The following is a 17766-nucleotide window of genomic DNA, read 5'->3' as shown; positions in this document are numbered from 1 at the left end:
GCATTTTGCACACCGGGTAAATGAACCCCAATTTTTGGGACAACACTATAACTTCTCACACGTATCGTTGTGTGGATAGTGTAGTAGAGAAGACAGGTATTGGAAAGCAGAAGCGAGGGAAAGAGGCTGTGCTAGTTTCCGATCATTTTTGTCCTCCATATCTTTGGATATTTCACCCGTATTATTGCAACAAATCATACCCTATCCATCAAAACTTCACCTTGGTAAAAGGCGGATGTAATCTTTGCTGTGGTGGATTGAGTTTTCTAAAGCAATCAACCCCCACCTCACCCCAAACAATAAATTCCTCTGCTACTGTTGCCTTGCTGTAAAATAACTCCCAAAACACACAGAGTATGTTTAGAGAGGAGACATTGCTTTATTCTGCGCAGGGTGCAAACATATGCTTGTTAGTAAAATATGCAGTGCCCGTACCCTCTTATCTAACTTAGGCGTTATCTATTACCTTGAAGATTCTACAATTCTCAGTCTCGTATGCTAGTTTCTATTTCTAACTGTCTATGATTCTCACACTCTAGTATGCTAATATCTATTCTGTGATCCCTTCTTAACTACTAATAACTCTTATACTATTTCTATTACTATTTCTATTTTATTCTAAAATATTCTAAAATACATACTCATATACTAAAATATTCTAAAATGCATACTCATATATACATGATTCAAGGTGACAATTCCCCCCTTTGGAAGTTTCAAATATTTCATTTAAGACTTCCAACGTCTCTGGTTAGTATTACATTTCCGACAAACACAGTCTTTAGTATTGCCTGTTTCATACAGTTAATGATTATTATGGTGATTATTATTGCAATCACTGTAAAAATCAAACCCTGGACTAAATTAGCTAACCATCCTGTAAGAGCCCATCCACTTACACTTTGCAGAATTTTGTTTAGCCAATTGTTCTCCACACTCTCCTGTAGCTCTTGGGTTCCCTTCGCTATTTGTCTGATCTGGTCAATCTGTTTATTTAGGTCTTCTGTTATGTTAGGAATGTGAACACAGCAGTGTTCCTTATCCAGGTTTAAATATCCACATAGTCCTTTTTCTTTGGCCAATAAGAGATCTAAGGCTAGGCTAGATGGTTTTGTAAGGTCATTTCACTGTTTGCTTGTACTTTATTTATTATAGGTAACCCCTGCTCCGTTGCATTCTCTAAACTACTCATCTGCCATGTTAGATTTGCAAGCAGTACTCGGTTCTCATAAGCCATTATTCCGGGGGCTAACATTGACTCCACGGCCCACCCTACCTTCGTAGCTGTTGATGGGCCATGCCATGGATCTCTTTTTAATTCTCTTTTGAGTTTTCCCCATAACTGAGGTGTAATGGGATTCTTTTTCCATAATGGACACAATGTTAACACTCCTAAGGTAATTTGATGATTTGGGATATCAAAATGAAGTTTGTTTGTCCAAGTTCCATCACTTAAGACCCACACAGTATATCCTGGAGATTAAATAGTTTCTGTGTGGCATTGGACTTGTATCTGCATCATATGTTGTATTACATGTGGATCTACAATTAAATTTCGACACTGACATCCAATTCGCAATACTTTTTCTACCCTGGTTATATTTTTCAAGATTCCCATATGAGAGCAATTGAATACCTGAGTAAAGTTCCATTTAGGGACGTGCTCTCCTTTTTTTGGATTCGTAATGATTTCTTTATGTTGGTTTCTAGTACTTCCAATTCGCCCTATCCATTCACTAGGCCCACCATGAACTAGGGTTCATATACATCCATTTTCTGCCATGGGTTTTTTCCAACTTGTCTTATATATGTATTTTCCTTGTTGTTGGTCAACCAAATTGGAAACTGTGTTTCTTACATGATTACTATTGATTGACCAACATAAAAATTCTCCATTTGGTAATGATGCAAGAGTCCCATTACACTTTTGTCCTGGTTTCAGCTGAGACAGAGTTAATTTTCTTCGTAGCGGCTGGTATGGGGCTATGTTTTGGATTTGTGCTGAGGACAGTGTTGATAATACAGAGATGTTTTAGTTGCTGCTGTACTAGTCAAGGACTTTTCAGCTTCCCGTGCTCTGCCAGGTGCAGAAGAAGATGGGAGGGGACACAGCCAGGATAGTTGATCCAAACTGACCAAAGGGCTATTCCATATCATATGATGTCATGCTCAGTATATAAACTGGGGGGAGTTGGCCGGGGGGTAGCGATCATTGCTCGGGGACTGGCTGGCTGTCGGTCGACGGGTGGTGAGCGGTTGTAATTTTTTTTTTTATATATATATATATATAATTTTTTTTTTTCCCTCCCTTGGGTTTTGTTCCTCTCTCTCTCTCTCATTGTTTTTTTTTCCCTCTCATTATAATTCATTATTATTATTACTATTATTTTGTTCCAATTATTAAACTGTTATTATCTCAACCCACGAGTTTTCTTACTTTTGCTCTTTCGATTCTCTCCCCCATCCCATCGGGGGGGGGAGTGAGCGAGCGGCTGCGTGGTGCTTGGCTGCCGGCTGGGGCTAAACCACGACAACTTTCCATTTGTTACTGTCCAGGTTATAATTTCTTTCATTGGAATTTTAGTTTGTTGCTCAATTATTTGACTCCAATTTACCAAGGGAAGGTCTCTTAAGGTCAGGATTCCCCATTCTATTGGATTTTTAGTAGAATGTGGAATTGGGAGGCAAGTGGTAATGCCCGTAGTATTTTGTAATTTGCCAAATCCTTGAATCAATTTTAGGATCAAATTTTCTTCTAATCCTTCAATTCTTACTAACATCATTAAGATGATTAAAATTTTGGCCTCCATATCACCATCAAAATCATGAATGAGATTATGATAGCTACAAATAAGACTATGCCTAGTGTACAATCTAAATCAACATAAGCAATAACCTGATCCCAAGTACAATTCATGGATTGTCCTTTTTAAATTTCAGTCGTAAAGGGCTTTCGTTCTGGTTCTCCACGGTCCACTTTTCCGGTGGAAGTCCTTTCTTAATCCGGGTGTAATGGATCCACGACTCTACTCCATCCAGCTTGACTGCAGTGTATGTAGTCAGGAGGACTTGAAAGGGTCCTTTCCAGCATTCTTTCAGAGGTTCATCACTCCAAGTTCTTAAATAGACCCAGTCTCCCAATTGAAATTCGTGAACTGCAGTATCCAGACCCAAAGGGGTTCTCAAATGTAGATACCTGTTAAGAGAAGACAAAACCTTCCCTAGAGAGATCACATATTCCTTAAGATATTGTTTCCCTATTAATTCTATAGATCCTGGCTCATGATTAATACTCTGATAAGGTCTCCCGTATAGTATTTCAAAAGGGCTAACCTTTTCTCTGGACCTTGGTGTAATCCTTGCTCTTAACAATGCTAACGGGAGAGCATCTGGCCACTTTAACTGTGCTTCTTGACAAATTTTATTTAATTGCCTTTTTATTGTTTGATTCATTCTTTCTACTTTTCCACTAGACTGCGGCCTCCATGGTGTGTGTAAATCCCACTTTATTTCTAATATTCTTGCTAATGACTGGAGTGCTTTGGCCACAAAATGGGGTCCTCGGACATTCCAATCGGAATCCCGAAACGAGGGATTATTTCTTTCAGTAATATTTTAACTACTTCTCTAGCCTGATTGGTGCGACAGGGAAAGGCTTCTGGCCATCCAGAGAAAGTATCCGCTAATACTAACAAATACCGATACCCATTTTGCCTGGGAAGTTCCGAGAAATCTATTTGCCAATAGTCGCCAGGAGTATTTCCTTTCTTAGTTTTCCTGGGTGGAGGTCTGGGTTGAGTTCGAGGATTGTTTTGCTGGCAGATTTCACACTTCTTGTTAATACTCTTGGCTATATTTCCCATCACTACACTTAAAATGTGGAGTTTGACATTGTCCATAAGAGCTTCTACCCCCCAATGTGTTCCTCTATGTTCTTTTTCCATAAATTCTCTCATAATGTTTGGATGTACTACTACTCGATTATCTTCTGTGATCCACCATCCATCTTTGTTCTTTGCATTGAGCAATTTGGCTAATTGATCATCTTCTCTGTTATAAATTGGCGGTCCCTTTAAGTCTTCATACCTTTCAGGCCATATCCCCAAAACTTGTTGTTGCTCTGCTGCTCTTTTAGCTGCTAAATCTGCCCGTCGATTCCCAATCACTTCAAGGGTATTTCCAAATTGATGAGCCTTACAGTGCATTATTGCCACTTGTTCAGGCAGTTTAATAACCTGTAATAATTTTCTTATTAGTTCTCCATACTCAACTGGTGTTCCTTGTGATGAAAGGAGACCCCTTTCTTTCCAAATTGCTCCATGTGCATGAACTACTCCAAAAACATATTTAGAATCTGTCCATATGTTCACAGTCTTTCCTTCTGCTAGCTCTAAAGCTCTTATTAATGCTATCAACTCCGCCTTCTGGGCAGATGGGGGCTTTTGCTTCCAGTTCATCTAATTCTTCTCCTTCAATAATAACTGCATATCCGTCTCTTTGGACTCCATTGATCACTTGGCTGCTCCCATCTATAAACAAATTTAATTCTGCTGAATCCAGAGGTATATCTTTCAGATCAGTCCTACTCACATATACCTGTTCGATTGTTTTCAGTTTCCCCAGGCAACGGTAACAGGGTGGCTGGATTCAAGGTGGTTGTTACTTTCAGCCTCACATCATCTTGTTCTAGTAACACGTCCTGATATTTCATCATTCGACTAGGGGATAACCAATGTCCCCCCTTTTGATCTAGAACGGTTGTCACAGCATGTGGCACCTGTACCATCATTCTTTGTCCCAGAGTCAATTTCCTAGCTTCCTGAATGAGCAGCACAGTCGCAGTGACGGCTCTTAAACAAGAGGGCTTTGCTTACTTAATCTAGTTGCTTAGAAAAATATCTGACTGGTCTTTTCCAGGATCCAGTCTTTTGGACCAGAACCCCTAGCGCAACATGCTGTCTTTCATTCACAAAAAGCTCAAAGGGTTTTTCCAAATTAGGAAGCCCTAGTGCGGGTGCTGACATCAAGGCTTCTTTCAATTTAAAAAAAAGCTATTTGGCATTCTGGAGTCCATTCTAGAAGTTCCTCTGTACCTTTCACAGCCTCATAAAGGGGTTTTGCAATCAATCCAAAATTAATAATTCATAGATGACACCATCCGGCCATCCCTAGGAATGCTCTTAGCTCTCGTTTAGACACGGGCTCTGGTATTTGACAAATTGCCTCTTTTCTTTCTGGACCAAGGCTTCTCTGACCTTTGGTGATGGTGAATCCCAAATAAGTCACTGTCTGTTGTGTAATTTGTGCCTTTTTCTTTGACACTTTATACCCTGCTGCTCCTAAAAAGTTCAAGAGATCAATGGTATACTGTACAGAGTCTTCTAATGTTTTTGTTCCCAAAAGGATATCATCCACATACTGTAGTAAAGTTATTTCTGGATTTTCTTTTTGCCAGTTCTCCAATTCCTTTGCTAATTGATTTCCAAAGATTGTTGGACTATTCTTAAATCCTTGCGGAAGAACGGTCCAGCACAGTTGAGCCTTTCGGCCAGTTTTTGGATTATCCCACTCAAAGGCAAATATCTTTTGACTTTCAAATTCCAAAGGAATGCAAAAGAAAGCATCCTTTAAATCTAATACTGTAAACCACTGATCTGTTTCTTTAATTGCAGTCAATAAAGTATATGGATTTGCTACCACTGGGTGAACATCCTGCACAATTTGATTTACTGCTCTCAAATCTTGAACCAGCCTATATTCATTTGAATGAGGTTTCTTTACCAGTAAAATTGGAGTATTATACTCCAATTGACATTCTCGTAGCAGTCCATAAACCATAAATTTTTCTATTATGGGTTCTAAACCCTTTCTCTCTTCTAGTTTAATAGGATATTGTTTTCGTCTTACTGGTTGTGCTCCAGGTTTCAATGTGATGTTTACCGGTTCAGCAGTGCGCGATCGTCCTGGGATCCCGGAGGCCCATACCAGTGGGGTCACCGCATTCAATATTTCTTCTGGGATTGTCTCAGGGTCTGGAGTCTCTTGTACTTCTTCCTGCAATATTAACACTTGCGCTTCTAGGGCTTTTTCTTCTGGTATCTGTACCTGTATATTGCCGTTTTCAAAAATAATTTGTGCATTTAGTTTACTGAGTAAATCTCTTCCCAACAAAGGCATCGGGCAATCGGGAACGTATAAAAATTTGTGAGTGATAATTCGATTTCCAATTCCACACTTAATTGGTTGGAAGAAAGGCCTTACCTCCTTTTTCCCTGTGGCTCCAATGACAGCTAAATTTTGTTTACTCAATTTACCTTTACAAGTATTTAACACTGAACATGTCGCTCCTGTATCTATTAGAAAATCTACCTTTTCATTCCCCAACTTCAAAGTAACCAGGGGTTCTGTTGGGGAAACTTCCGATTCATCCCCCGGTCCCCGTCAATCTGAATCCAGGGTAAGCAGCTCTTCCACCCTGGGATCTTCTTGTTTTCTTGGGAAATTCCTCCAGAATCGATTCTGAGGGCAATCCCTCTTCCAATGCCCTTTTTGTCTGCACAAAGCACACTGATCCTTACTCAAGGGTTTACCCTCCCCAGGTCTAAAGAAGGGGGTCACACTTCCTTGATTTAACCTATACCCATCATTTCGCCTTCTACTATTTCGATTGCCCTCCTCTATTGCTGCAGCCAGCAGTTGAGCCTTGCGACTCTCTCTCTTAACTTGCTCCTTTTCCTGTCGCTTCTTCTCTTCCTCATCCCTGTTATTATACACTTTCCACGCCACCTCTAATAACCTATTCATAGATCTTGCATCCTCTCCTTCTATCTTTTGCAATTTTCTCCTAATATCAGGATTTGACTGCCCCACAAACAAAGTCACAAACGTTAGTGCATCGGCCTCTCTCTCCGGATCCAAATCAGTCCATTTCTTAGCCACTTCACATAATCGTTCAAAGAAGGCTGATGGAGTTTCATCTTTCCCTTGTACCACCTGATATAATTTGGACAAATTTTTTGGTTTCGGAATCGCATTCCTTACACCAAACAGTATTAACCTCTGATATTCAGTTAACAATAATCTTTGTGCCTGATTGTTAGGATCCCAATTCGGATTGTTGGAGGGAAAATGATCCTCCAGTCTCCCTGCCTGTGCATCCTGGGCATGAACCCTCTCTGCTTCTTCCCTAGCTTTAACCACAACAGTCCTCTGTTCCTCATATGACAACAATGTCTTTAACACCACCTGTATATCTCTTTCCAAGCCCTTAAATCCGCTACCAAGAAAGGAGTTTTAACCCACACCAGCTCTCCTGCTGGACCTACTGCCTGCCTTAAGAGTGCTTGCAGCACTGCCCCCCCCCCAGCTCTTTCTGCTATCGGACTGAAATTCTCCCCTTCACTTTCAGCATCACTGTTAGCATCACCTTCTCCGGCTTCCCCATTTCCACCCTGGTCATTACCTCCCCGTATATTTCTTCTCTTCTACAAAACAGCATTAACTGTGACATAGTATTATATTTCAAAGTTCCATTAATTACAATATTCTATTAACTTTTTCGTGATAATGGGTCACCTCCAAACTTATTCCAATGTTTTAAAATACAACCCAATGGGGAAGCTTTAAGTATTTCCCCTTCTGTGGAAGATGTCACGTTTCCCATTTGTAATATTGTACAACAATATTCTTTAAAATCACCAACAATAACACCAATGATTACCAATACAAGTAAACCAATACAAGTAAACCGAACCAAACCAAAACTCTACCTGCTCCGGTTGTCACCGTAGTAGCGCAGGAGAGACCAATATACCAATGCAGCGGCTGCAATTAACCAAAACCAATTATACCAACTCCGGTTCGTATCACTCTCGTAAATACGCTGGGACCAATTATACCAACAACTCTGGTTCGGACCAATAACCAGCAAAATTTCAAAATAACAATGTCTCTATCCTGGTATCAATCGGCCACTCACCACCCACCAGGGAATCGCGAGAGGAGTCCCCGGACAGAGTCCTCTGGTGTGCACTGGAGTCCGGCTCGCGATCCTCCAGCGGTAGCAAGTGTCGATCGAAGTCCGGTCTCGAATTTCAAAGTCCCATCTGGGTCGCCAAAACTGTTGCCTCGCTGTAAAATAACTCCCGAAACACGCAGAGTATGTTTAGAGAGGAGACATTGCTTTATTCTGCGCAGGGTGCAAGGTGGAATATTCACAAATCGAGCACACCTATTGCAATTCCCTTCAGTATTTATACATGAAAGTTAACACACCACGCCTATCTAATACATAATCATCAGACTAACTAATCATCCTCTTCTTCCATTGGTCCGTATTTTCTCCGCTTTGAATTAGTCACAGTATGATTTTAATTCACTGCGCATTCTCACAAGGAGTGGGAGGGGTAGTCCTTTCGTCCCCCAATTGGGTCGGTGGTCGCGATCTCCCCCTGCCGCCTTTACCTTTCCCCTAGTTACTGTTATTCCTGTTGTTTTCATGGCTGTTGTGGTGTCCCTTTATCTTTACGGCTCTCCCGGTAAGAGGATGTTCCCATTATTGGTCTTTGAAGGGTTACAGCTTCGCATTCTTTTAGGACAAACATATGCTTGTTAGTAAAATATGCAGTGCCCGTACCCTCTTATCTAACTTAGGCATTATCTAGTACCTTGAAGATTCTACAATTCTCACAGTCTCGTATGCTAGTTTCTATTTCTAACTGTCTATGATTCTCACACTCTAGTATGCTAATATCTATTCTAACTGTGATCCCTTCTTAACTACTAATAACTCTTATACTATTTCTATTACTATTTCTATTTTATTCTAAAATATTCTAAAATACATACTCATATACTAAAATATTCTAAAATGCATACTCGTATATACACGATTCAAGGTGACACTACCACTAGCGTCAACGTTCATGCTCTAAATCTGAAAGCCGGGAACTTCTAAGGGTCTGAAATCACCTTGCAATGAGAAAGGAGTTAACTGCCTGAGAAAGTTACTCCAGAACTGAGGTCATGCACAGTGTCTCTCAAATGGCTATAGAAATGAAGATTCATTGCAGGTGTGCAGCTGAACATGAGTATGTGTTCTTACATTGTAAGCATTGCTGAAAAGATTGTCCCTTCAGCTGTGCTTCCTGTCCCAGGGCAGGTAACCTTAGCCACTGTTTTAAAATGTTGGGCATCTCATAAACAGGCCAAAGTTTTGGAGTAATATATTCACCTCTAACAGCTGCGAACACAACAAAAAGTAGAGCAAGAGCTGTACTGGGGCTCCTTTAATTTGTAAATGTATGCAGTCAATTTATAAAGTGTACATAATTAATTATTTTGAGTTATTTAGGATATTATTATACAAGGAAGTGCATCAGACAGTACCATGGAAAATAAACTGTGTAGTAAATTAGACTACACGCTGAACTGGGCTTCTAGCTGTGTGCCAGCACCATATCTAAACACCAGGCCTACTGAAAAGACTGCAAAAAGCAAAATGGGCAGATAGTGCAAGTATCTGTTCTTGGTTGTAAAATTACCCCGTTTGTGCTTTCTGGAGTGGTGTTTCAGTACTTTTATTAGCTGCAGTTAAACACTAATGTGACTAATCTTCATCACAAAACTTTCCTGAATGAGGCACTTCACTGGAAGTCCTGGCAGATTTGTGTTGCAAAATTCTCCAAGAATAGGTCAGTAACCCTACTGTGTTGTGAACAGTTAAGCAAAAAATAAGTCAAAAAACAGGTGAAGGAAATGAACTGCCTGAGCCTGGGCAGGGGCAAAGAAGTGCACAAAGCCCTGTTTAAGAAAAATAAGTAGACAGAAATTAAGGAAATCTTCACATGAGAGAACAATATAGATCAAGGACATTTAATTTAACTGAGAAAATTTCCATATGTTTGTTACTCACTAAAAGCAAGATTTACAAAAGGGCTTATGCTTAGGCAGGTGGACATCTACCAGAATTTACTAGAGCAAGTAGCAGCTTCATTTATACTGAAGACTTTTAGAAAATTGCAGAGTAGGCATCTTTAGGGAACCAAAGTACTTCTGCAAATCTAGTCCTAAGATCTTCAGCATTAAAGCTGTCTGGGCTTTTTTAAATACTATTGAGGAAGAATCAAGAAATCAACCAATATTTGAAAAAAATATTCAAATCAACTAATTTAAAATATTTTTTCTTTATGGGAAGGTCTAAATGCAACATGGTACCTTCCTGTCGTGGTTTAGCCCCAGCCAGCAACTAAGCACCACACAGCCACTCACTCACTCCCCCCACAGTGGGATGGGGGAGAGAATCGGAAGAACAAAAGTAAGAAAACTCATGGGTTGAGATAAAAACAGTTTAATAGGTAAAGCAAAAGCCACGCACGCAAGCAAAGCGAAGCAAGGAATTAATTCACTGCTTCCCATGGGCAGGCAGGTGTTCAGCCATCTCCAGGAAAGCAGGGCTCCATCACACATAATGGTTACTTGGGAAGACAAACGCCATCACTCCAAATGTCCCCCCTTCCTTCTTCTTCCCCAGCTTTATATACTGAGCATGACATCATATGGTATGGAATAGCCCTTTGGTCAGTTTGGATCAACTATCCTGGCTGTGCGCCCTCCCAACTTCTTGTGCACCTGGCAGAGCATGGGAAGCTGAAAAGTCCTTGACTAGTGCAGCAACAACTAAAACATCTCTGTATTATCAACACTGTCTTCAGCACAAATCCAAAACATAGCCCCATAGCAGCCACTATAAAGAAAATTAACTCTATCTCAGCTGAAACCAGGACAGTATCCACCCCTTATTCTATACAATTTACGTCATATGCTCAGGTCTCACACTATCCAATACATTCTCATTACCCACCATCGCCCTTCCCATCCTTTGATATAATACACACATATCATTCCCTTAGTCTATGGACCACCCCTACAAAATGTCTGTAAAATGTCCATAAATGTCCACAAAATGTCCACTGAGTTCATTTAGTCCATGACTTTGGGCTCCATCTCTTATGGTGGTCACTCAGGACAGGAGAGGTGGTGTGTTTCTTGGAGTTACTGGGCACCAAAGCCAGCTCAGGTCGGGTCACTGCTGCACTTGCACTGCTTCTTGTAAGGCTTCTCCTCCATTGGTTCAGGTGGTTCCGGCTGTAGTAATTCCTATAACATGCAACTCAAATCATGGGTTACAACAATTTAAAGGTATATCCATTACAATCTCCACCCCTGGTCCCTTTGCACCAGGATATAGGGTTTAACATTGCAACGAACTCCTCCCCTTGCTCCTAGCCTGGCTAGCAACAAGGGGTTCCTGCTATAGTAATTCCCACAACATGCAACTCAAATCCCAGGATACATCAATTTAAAGGTATTTCCGTTACAATCTCCACCCCTGGTCCCTTTGGACAGACCATCAGGTTTAACATTGCAATGAAGTCCTCCCCTTGCCCCTGCTCCAGCTTGGACTTATCCACAGAATGCAGTACCTTCAGAAGTAAACTTGCTCCAACATGGCCTCATGCACAGCCACTGATGCTTCAAGGTGTACCTGCTGCAGCATGGACTTCGTCCACAGCCACTGATGCTTCAAGGTGTACCTGCTGCAGCATGGACTTCATCCACAGCCACAGATGCTTCGAGGTGCACCTTATCCATCGTGGACTTATCCTTGGGCCACAATCCCTTCAGAGGTATACCTGCTGTGGCACAGACATAACCATGGCCACAGACGTTTCAAGATATACCTGCTCTGGCATGGGCTAGTCCATGGGCACAGACGCTTCGGGGTGTCCTGCTCCCATGTGGATTCATCCACAGGTCACAGTCCCTTTGACTCGAGTTCACACCAGAGTTCCAGCCTGTCCAGCACAGCAGCACAGAAACAGCAGCGATGCCCTGGCCATCTGCCAGCCCAGGCGCATGGCCATTGCTGTTATCAAAATGTTCCCAGGCACAGCAGAGTAAGATGATAAGCAGTACAGCAGCACGGCAAGCAGCAAAAGCAAAAAGCAGCCACTAACGAGCCCTAGAATCTAAGGTACAGTAAGGCAAGCAAGCCTATGGCAAGCACAGAAGTCTGCTGATTAATAGCTAAACAGCAATAACAGCTATAAATTCTATCATCTAGCACATTCCAATCAAATATGTCATTATCTTGAACCCTTCGAGCCCCACGTTGGGCGTGAATTAATTCCTTGCTTTGCTTTGCTTGCGTGCGCGGCTTTTGCTTTACCTATTAAACTGTTTTTATCTCAACCCATGAATTTTCTTACTTTTGCTCTTCCGATTCTCTCCCCCATCCCACTGTGGGGGGAGTGAGTGAGTAGCTGTGTGGTGCTTAGTTGCCGGCTGGGGCTAAACCACGACACTTCCATGTGTTGGTTTGCACAGGTAGCTGGGTGCCAAGGACTTGAAATAAACTTAATTGAAATACACCTTTAAAATACTGCAAGTATGTGCAAAAAATTCTTAAATAAAAGTTCAGAAGGTTTTATGTTGCCAATTATTTTGATGGGCCTGATTCTGCAAGCAAAGGAAATTCTGGCAGGTTAAATTGAACATGATCAGCCTCTAAGGATGTCTAAACTAGCAATGAATTCTGTGCAAAATGATCTTTATTCAGATGTGTTCATAGAACACAGTTAAATTATATCCACAAAGCTGATCTAATGACAGTAATACAATATGCTGTTATTACCCAAATGTAGCAATCATGCTCCAGCCTTCTGGGAGTTGTTGGGCATGCTGCTAAGTTTTAGTCCTTGGAGTCATTCCTTCTTGATTTCTGTACAATGCAGAACATTATTGCTGAAAGAACAGTCTTTTCAGAGGCTGCAGGTAAAGGAAATGAAGAGAAATTTAATTTACACTTAGATTAACTAAATCTGCCTTCAATGAGAACTAATTCTGTTTCATTAAACTGCCTAATACATGAAAGGGGATTATCTTCCTTGTGCTGTTTTCTGATTGTTAGAACATGCTCGCTGAACCAAATCATATATTGGGTTTCGCAGACTGTCATTATTTTTGCTTTTCAGTGAACCTGACTGCAGTAGTTTAATTGAAATGGTCTAGAAGACCATGTTTGCCACAGTGATTCTCTTGCTTGAGAAATGTTTTTAGATCATAGTGCTGTATCTTTCTTTCATTGTTGTATTTGAAAGATGAGTTATTTGAAATGTTGTGAATAGATGTATTTATACGTAGATAGATGTAGCAATACTTGCATTTTGCATGAGGATTGTTTTTCAATTCCTTTTTTGTGCATACAGTCCTACCTCTTTTATAGCCATGTGATGGTGTGCTCCCCCCCAACCTGACCTTTTCCCGTAACCCTGCTCAATCGATAACCACCAGCGGCGGTTGTGATGGATGCATCTGGTCGTGATGGATGCATCCAGCTCAAAGTGGATTCGGAGGACACAGATAACAACACAGTAGCCAAGGGCTAATTTATGGCAATGCGTCCACAGTGCTGGTCAATGTCTGACTCAAGTCAAGTTTGGAAGAAACTAAAATCTGTGGTCGGTATGCAAATATGACTATGGGTCAATCATCTTACCCCCATAAATGAGCAGCCCAAGAGCCCTTTGAGCTCTCCTGCATGGCAGCGGGCTGCACGCCAGGATCTCCCCTTGAGTAGGGACGCCTCTCAAGGTTACTCCTCGAGGTTGAGAGATTCCTTGCCGCAACAGATCCTCGGTAAGTGACTAATAACATACTAAACTTTGAAACCTTAGCTAAGTGATATAAAGGATTGATTGCGCATATATAATCCTTTAGACGTAAACCATTGACCAAGTCTGGGACTAGGACTGGATCTAGCCGCACCTAGACTCCTCTCTGAGAAGGAGTTTAGAAAGCAAGGGGATCCTTTTCTGAACCTCATGACTCAATGGGAGGGTCTCCCTGACAGTTTTGTCTGACCCTGTCCTCTATGTAGTAAATAATCAAGTGTACCTCGCCATCGAATCTTGTTAAAACACTGTTGCATTGAACTTTGTTAACTTCCCGTTTTATATCAATAAAGTATATTTTTGCTTCTCTCTTACGAGTGAAGTGCACTCTCACTCCATCCACGACAAGCCACTCTAACTGTTGACCGTGCACCATTTTTATTGCTGTAGCGGTCCAATCAAAATGGTATGAACATGAGGCCAAACCCTATGCCAAGATTTTTGCTTTTATGTGGCAATTTATATGAAGTGGTTAGACCTCACCTTTGCACTTGTGCTGTTTGCATATGCCCTATTTGCTCATGCAGCCCGTTTATGGGTACATGTAAGAGATGGCCTGCATATTTAGTGTCACACACTGCAGTAACGAGATGATGCTCAGGATTAATTATATTGGGAAGGGTTTCCCTTTTGAAGTAACCATCGGGTACTTATAGAACCAGCTACTGATGGCACAAAAACCACCTCAGATATGGAGACGGGAGGTTATCAGAGATAGAAACAATGAATTAAAGCAGCGTGAGGGCAGGACCATGCCTGGTAAATCCTTCCTCCCTCCCTCCCTCCCTCCCTCTGGCTCTTGGTCCCACTTGCTCGAGTTACCTCATGTCCCACTGACTGAAAACACGGACCGCAGAGGAGAGGAGGCCGTGGCAGTCAGCCCGTGCCCCCGACCACCCCGCGGGTTATCGAGAGAAGCCTCTTGCCGTAGGAAGGGCTCACCCGGAGGATGACGACCAGCCCGTGGAAGCCTGTTGCACGCAGAGGCGCGGAACAGCGGCGCATGGGCCTCCCCGCGCCGGACTACACTTCCCGGCGTGCCCCGCGGCGGCGCACCTTCATCTTTGCCGGCCTGTGCGCATGCGCTGTGGGGATGCGTTGGCGACGTGGAAGGATGGAGGCGGGCGGTAGTAGTGGGTGCGCGCCTGCGCCGGGCGGGGGTTGTTGGGCAGCGCCCCCGCGGCGCGCGGGTGGGTGCGGGCGAGCCGGTGGAGGGGCGGCGGCCGTTGAGGGGAACGGGCCGGGCGGCTCCGCGGCGGGGGCGCGGCTGCCGGAACCTACGGGAGCCGTCTCGGCGGCGGGCTGGGCCCGCCGGGGCCGTGGTACCGGCCGCCTCCTGCGGTACAGTGTTGTGGCGCGGCGGTGAGAGCGGATGGGTGCTGCTGACGGGGTAAGCGGGGCCTCGGCGGTACCTCCGGGCCCGCCCCGTCGCAGGGGGCTGGCGGGGCGGCCGAGGGGCGCGAGTAGTGGCAGGTGGGTCCCAGCGGCTCTGCTCCGTCCCGCCTCGTCCCCCTTCAGTGCTGGCTCCGAAAGGGGAGGGAGCGCAGGGAGCTGCTGCACGCCCCTAAACGTCCTGGTTGTCCCTTTGTCCCGACGCCCACCGTTGCTCGGCTCCATATCGTGATAGAGGGCTGCGCTTGTGCTGTAACTCTCAGCACCGTTGCCGCGGGGAGTTCCCGGGGCTGCCGCCTCTGTCGGGTGTCCGCTCCCGGGGCACTGGCACCCGCTGGGGAGCACGGGGGCCTGCGGTGCTCCTCCAGGTACTCCCTGTCAGGGTCTCTAGGGATCCTTCAGGGGCACGGAGTTGTACCTGCTATCCCTTTATAGGCGGTCAAAACCAGAATGAGAGAGGTTCATACCTGTGTTTCTTGTTTTGTACTCTTAATGATATTTCTTATTAGTGAAAAAACTATAAAATAGCATATTTTACTTTCTGCTTTTGTGAACCAGATACTTTTTACAGTGCTTAGTGATTGCTTTTGCAACATAATGGGTCTGCTTAGTCTCGCTATTGCCAGTTTGTTTTCATACTTCCAAAGGATAATATTTAGCAAGAGTGGGAAATAGTTTAAAAGAGAATTTGTATCTTATCTTAATTGACATCAGGTTTTGTCTTGTATGCTTTCATGCCAAGCGCTGTTTATCTTTTTTTTAAATCTTTTGTAGTGAGTTTGTGAGGCCGTACTCTGATTTCTTTTGCTGTGTGTACAGAGGGATAACATGCTGGGCTGCAGTTATAATCATTTGAGGTATTTGTAGGAGTAAGTAGATTGTTAATATTTCCTGCATTGAGCACTTTTTGAGTACAGGGGAGGGGAAAGAAGTTCCTGGGTGGTTCGGTCCAGTTTCCTAATGCAAGCCACTGGGTTGTATAATCTCCCACTTTGTCAATTCCCAAGTAAAAACCGTTGAAGTTGCTCCAGTTGGGGTGACTTAAAAATTGTCATTGCTCCTTAGATTGCCAGGAGCTCAGGAAGGCCTCATTCTGCTCTCTCCCTGGGCTGTTTTCTCTTTTCACGTTGCTGCTGCATCAGGAGAAGCCCGTGGACGGCCCTGGGGATGTTGGACCCTGCTCAGCCCTCTCACCTGGCTGAAGCAACCATCAGCTCCTTCTCTTCCAGTCCTGTGCTATTGTTTTACTAGCACAGCATCTACTGCTTAGTATTTTGTGATAAATTCAGTAGAAAAGTATTTATAGCAAATTAATACTCAACTTAGATGTCTCCGGTGCTTCCAGTGATTTTATCAGATGAATAGGAAGATCCCAGGATGTTTTTAACATGCTGATGACTGACTGAAGATATTAAAAGTAAGAAATCCTGTTTGGTGGCTGATGAACTGTTGTCAAAGTTGGCGGTTAAAGATGATATTTCTTTCAAGTGTATTCTCTAGAGTGGAAAGCTTATTGTACCTCATAGTAATTGCGCGCTTTGGCAAGTATAACTTCATTTGCAGTAGACCCTGGAGATGGGCGATATAAATCATGATGTGTAGTATAATATAAAATTAGGTGTACATACAAAACAGATTTGGCCTTCTGTACAACATGCATTTTTTTTATGCTGTAGATAGATTTCTAGCTGTGGGAAACATTTAAAGCAGAGACAAATAGCTCTGTTGTAAAAATATGCATAATGCCCAATTGTGGGAAGAGTACAGATGCCAAAATAATTGTATAACCATTGAAATATAGCAAAATATACCAATATTAAAACAAATGCAGACCTTTTAATGAACATCTAAGCATCTTTCTGAAGCTTAAAAGGTAGTTGAATTTTTCTTTTTGAAACATCACTTTGGCCATTAGACAAGTTTTATTTATGTCTGAGAGTGAAATAGGGAGAAAATCTTAAATATGTGTAACAGTAATCTTAACATCCCTTCCATAAAGAGATAACTATACCAAGCTAGTAGCTACTTAGACTATTAAATTGTGCTAGGTTTAGCATGACTTGTGTCATATCCAACCCAGCTGCCCATTTTAATTATGGTAGTAACTGAATGAATTACTATAAATTGGTTTTTAGGTAGGTATACTGAGTATATAAAAAAAAAAAGAGGGACAAATTCATCAATAATCATAAAACATTTTCATATCGAACAATGTTTCCAACACTATAATCCATCATAGATTATAAAGTAGCTTGTGTAAAATTGTGCTTTTGAAAACCATTGCTGTATTTGTAGTAATACAAGTCTCTCTTCGGCCACTGGAAGAAGATATGGTCAAACCAGTAATATTGGTACTGATATGCAGTACGTTCTTAAGCTGTAAAGTCAGGTCTCAGTATGGGTTGTGCATATTCTAATCAAAAGACTGATTAGTCTTTTTTTTTTTTTTTAAGCTCCTTATTCCATTGATATTCTTGTTTAAAGTTCAATTTGTTCTTATTTTATAGTTCCAGTGCAGCTGTCCTGCAAGCAGGAGGAATCTCACTGGTCAGGGCAAACAAAACCTTTAAAGAAATATCTGCCCACTGCAAAGAGCAGAATTAGTATTTGAATTTTCACTTCTTGAAACTTCTGAAAAATG

At 42.4% G+C, this 17766-nt stretch overlaps 1 protein-coding gene and 1 long non-coding RNA gene across 5 annotated transcripts in view; one reads left to right on the top strand and one right to left on the bottom strand.

Moving 5' to 3' along the window:
- Window positions 1–8399: 8399 nt before the first annotated feature.
- Window positions 8400–14743, bottom strand: LOC142402924 (uncharacterized). Its single transcript, XR_012773510.1, has 3 exons — window positions 14556–14743; window positions 12695–12828; window positions 8400–8587 (listed from the first exon to the last, which is right to left on the bottom strand). It is a non-coding gene; the product is annotated as an uncharacterized LOC142402924 (long non-coding RNA).
- A 161-nt stretch (window positions 14744–14904) lies between these two features.
- Window positions 14905–17766, top strand: part of DYM (dymeclin) — a 297267-nt gene continuing 294405 nt past the window's right edge. For 2 of the 4 annotated variants that reach the window (XM_075488866.1, XM_075488867.1), the window contains exon 1: window positions 14907–15123. The gene's annotated coding sequence lies outside the window, so the exon portion shown is untranslated. Of the gene's footprint in view, window positions 15124–15899; window positions 15995–17766 lie in introns of those variants that run through there. The other 2 variants (XM_075488870.1, XM_075488869.1) reach the window with 2 other exon arrangements.

Source organism: Mycteria americana (assembly GCF_035582795.1).
Source record: "Mycteria americana isolate JAX WOST 10 ecotype Jacksonville Zoo and Gardens chromosome Z unlocalized genomic scaffold, USCA_MyAme_1.0 Scaffold_18, whole genome shotgun sequence".
NCBI lineage: Eukaryota > Metazoa > Chordata > Aves > Ciconiiformes > Ciconiidae > Mycteria > Mycteria americana.
Note: the sequence above shows the minus strand (reverse complement) of the source record. Positions and strands in the feature narration are given on the sequence as shown.